The sequence below is a fragment of the Erinaceus europaeus genome, unplaced genomic scaffold, assembly GCF_950295315.1.
Source record: "Erinaceus europaeus unplaced genomic scaffold, mEriEur2.1 scaffold_275, whole genome shotgun sequence".
Classification (NCBI taxonomy): Eukaryota; Metazoa; Chordata; class Mammalia; order Eulipotyphla; family Erinaceidae; genus Erinaceus; species Erinaceus europaeus.
In genome coordinates, this window is record NW_026648162.1 from 3,269 (window position 1) to 7,035 (window position 3,767).

Below are 3,767 nucleotides of genomic sequence, written 5' to 3' on the forward strand. Positions count from 1 at the left end.
CAGTATGTTATCCATATAGTAAGCAGAGTTGCTAGCTATGGGGACATTAGGAGTCCTAACTAGAAAGTATCTAGGCAGCTAATTACTTTGTAGCTGTAGCAAATGCAGTTGCTTTCCATAAAAACTCAACATTTTGAAATACAGATTGAAGACCTACTTATACCTAGAAAAAAAAAAATCTCTTTCCTCACAGGAACAAAAGCTAATAATACAAGTAAAAATACAGAAAGTAAAGCCGGGCAGTAGTGCACCTGGTTGAGCACACATATTACAATATGCAAGGACCTGGGTTCAAGCTCCTGGTCCCCACCTGCAGGGAGAAAGTTTCTCAAGCAGTGAAGTAGTGCTGCAGGTGTCTTTTTTTCTCTATTCCTCTCGACCTCCCCTTCCATCTTAATATTTCTCTGTCTCTATCCAATGCATAAATACTTTTAAAAACAAAAGAAATAAGAATACAGAAAGCTACTTATCAGTACAAGAAAATAAACTGATAGATTTGATCCCATGCATATACCAAAGCTGAGCAATATTCTAGACCTCTACCATAAAAATAAATAAATATGGGAGTATGGATCAACCTGCCAACTCCCATGTTCAGCAGGGAAGCAATTACAGAAGCCAGACCTTCCACCTTCTGCACCTCACAATGATTCTGGGTCCATACTCTCAGAGGGATAAAGAATAGGGAAGCTATCAAGAGAGGGGATTTGGATATGGAGCTCTGGGGGTGGGCATCATGTGGAAATGTACCCTTCCTATTCTACGGTCTTGTCAATGTTTCCATTTTATAAATAAATAAATAAATAAATATATAAATAGCATTGGGCTAGCTCACTTGGATAGTGGGCTACTTTACTCTATGCATGACTCAGGTTTAAGACAGGCCCCCGTGGCTCAAACACAGATGCTAACACCAAAAGGTACCTTGTCGCCTTTGGAGGACTTCCTGTGCTCTTCAAAGTGAATTTAGAGGTTCTACACACACCATACGGGGGGGAGGACTGGCACCCACCACACATTTGTTTTGTTTTTTATGCACACTGAAGGAAGTTTTGGTGCTGTGGTGTCTTTCTTTTCTCCCTTTCACTTTGTCTCCATCTCAAAGTCAGTCCCTCCCAGCAGTGAAGCCCCCCCCCCCCCCCGCCCCACCGCAACAACAGAAATCAAAACCCTTACATTTGGAAAAAAAAATTGGTTTAAAGGTTTCCTTTGCCACAAGAATTGTGCTGACTTTGACATAAAAGCATCCTTCAGTTGAGAGGTCTTGCCTCTCATCAGTGATGTTCACTTTGGTTAATTAGAAATACTAAAATAACATGGGAATAATTTTGCTAGCCTAAAAGAGCATGAATAAATTATATAAAAGTCACAAGTAAATAGAACATTCACATTAGCTTTTCATAATGATTTCCTTCTCTACTTCACAGACTTAAAAAAAAATCCACAAAATTCATTTTGAAAGAAAGCAGAATAAAGCTCATCTGGGGGTCCAGAAGATGGCTCTGTGGTAGAGTGCTCGTTCTACATACGTGAGATCTGGGCTTACCCAAGTGAACTATTTCAATGGTCTTTTTCTATCTGAATAAAAGTTACTTCAGAGCAGTGAAGCCCTGGTAATGACAAAAATGAACTAAATATTTAAAAATTTAAAAAAAGTTAAAATATTGCTTGGCTAAGAAGTAATAATGGTTTTGGAGCTGGAATCAAATCTGTTTGGGGCAAGCTCAAAGATGTAACCTTCAAGTGTCCAGTAAGGTGACCATGAGACAGACACATTGCAGTTAGAGGGGGTGTGTGACTCTGCTCCACAAAACACACTAGAAGCCACCTTATCTAACATCCACATGCAAATGAGAAACTGAAATACCAGGCTTTGCCTTCCCTTCCTTTCTGAGTTCTGTGTTGAGATCACCTATACTGTAAAGTTGGGACAGTTAAAGAAAATAGTAACATTTCAAAAATGTTTGGGCTGCCTTTTAATAATCTCATTAGTCTTTGTGAAGGCTTAAAGTGCTTTAGTCATTTCTTAGTCTTGTTCACTTAAAGCATTTGTGCTTAAAGAGGCTCTTGACACATTTCACTCCTCTTTCTGCCCCTGAGTCTTCTATCTTTGTATTATCCCTCTTCTTCTGAGTAGTCAGAATCCAAAAGGACTTTTAAAATACAGCTCTCTAACAGCTGAAGGAGGTAAGGGACTTCTTTGCATCATGCTTTGTAAAAGAGGATGCCAGAAAGTGAGTCTTAGTGCTTAACTCCTGAGAGCTTGGGTTGGTATTGAGCTAAAGAATCTGAGAGGAATGTAAAGAAGTTTGCTTATTTAAGAAATGTTTGTTGTGGGGGTCGGGCGGTGGCGCAGTGGGTTAAGCGCATGTGGCGCAAAGCGCAAGGACTGGTTTAAGGATCCCGGTTCGAGCCCCCGGCTCCCCACCTGCAGGGGAGTCGCTTCACAGGCGGTGAAGCAGGTCTGCAGGTGTCTATCTTTCTCTTCCCCTCTCTGTCTTCCCCTCCTCTCTCCATTTCTCTCTGTCCTATCCTACAACGAATAGCGTCAACAAGGGCAATAATAATAACCACTACGAGGCTACAACAACAAGGGCAACAGAAGGAGGAAAAAATGGCCTCCAGGAGCGGTGGATTCATGGTGCTGGCACCGAGCCCAGCAATAACCCTGGAGGGAAAAAAAAAAAAAAAGAAATGTTTGTTGTGCATCTCATTCTGAGTCTTGCCTTGTACTGATACTATGTAAACTTAAACAGCACAGATTTAGTTCTTACAGTCTACATTTCTCCTCCTTCTCCTTTTGTTTTTGTTTTGTTATGTGGTACATGGGGGTAGATTTAAGGTCCCGTCTCGTGCACAATACTGCTAAGCAACTTCCCAGCCTGATTTTATTAAGTTTTTTCTTCTTTTTTTCCTCCAGTGTTATCGCTGGGGCTCAATGCCTGCACTACAAATCCACTGTTCCTGGTGGCCATCTTTTTTCTCCATTGTTGTTGTTGCTACTATTGTTGTTGTTATTAGATAGGACGGACAGAAATAGAGAGAGGAGGGGAAGACAGAGAGGGGGAGAGAAAGATAGACACCTGCAGACCTGCTTCACTATTTGAGAAGTGACCCCCATGCAGTTGGGAAGCTGGGGGCCCAAACAGGATCCTTACGCCAGTCCTTATGCTTCTCACTATGTGCACTTAACCTGGTGCACTACCACCTGGCCCCCTAGGTTTTTTTGTTTGTTTGTTTTTTTAAGAGTAGGAGAGATTCACTGGAATAGAGGAGAAACATGATAGCACTGCTCCATCATTTGTGCAGCTCCTCTGGTGCCATCTATGGCACTTCCATGTGGTGTTGGGGTTTGAATCCAAGGCTTCAGGTATGGTAAAGAGCGTATACTCATCAGTGAGCTCTTTCCAGTTTCACATAAAAAATTATATATGTATATGTTTTTTCTGGGGGGGAGAGAGAACCAGAGTATCACTCTGACACCAAGGGTTGAACTCAGGACCTCATGTTTGAAGGCCCAATGCTTTATCTATTCTTCTATCTCCTTGATCACTCGCATTTTTTTCTATTAAAAATTGAAGTGTCAAATACTAGACCACAGAATACTTATGAAATGAACTTCTGAGAGCATCTTGTCCAACAGTAAGCCCTCAATTTGTTCCTGTTAAATGCAGAGGAGAATTATGAGAACTGTCATATTTATAGTAGATACTGTGTTTTAAAAACACAAACATTAAAAAATACACAAACGTTTATAATAACAGGCC

At 41.0% G+C, this 3,767-nt stretch overlaps 1 pseudogene; it reads left to right on the forward strand.

The window, feature by feature from the left end:
* Positions 1-858: 858 nt before the first annotated feature.
* On the forward strand, positions 859-983 carry LOC132536646 (small nucleolar RNA SNORA68; annotated as a pseudogene).
* Positions 984-3,767: the final 2,784 nt, after the last annotated feature.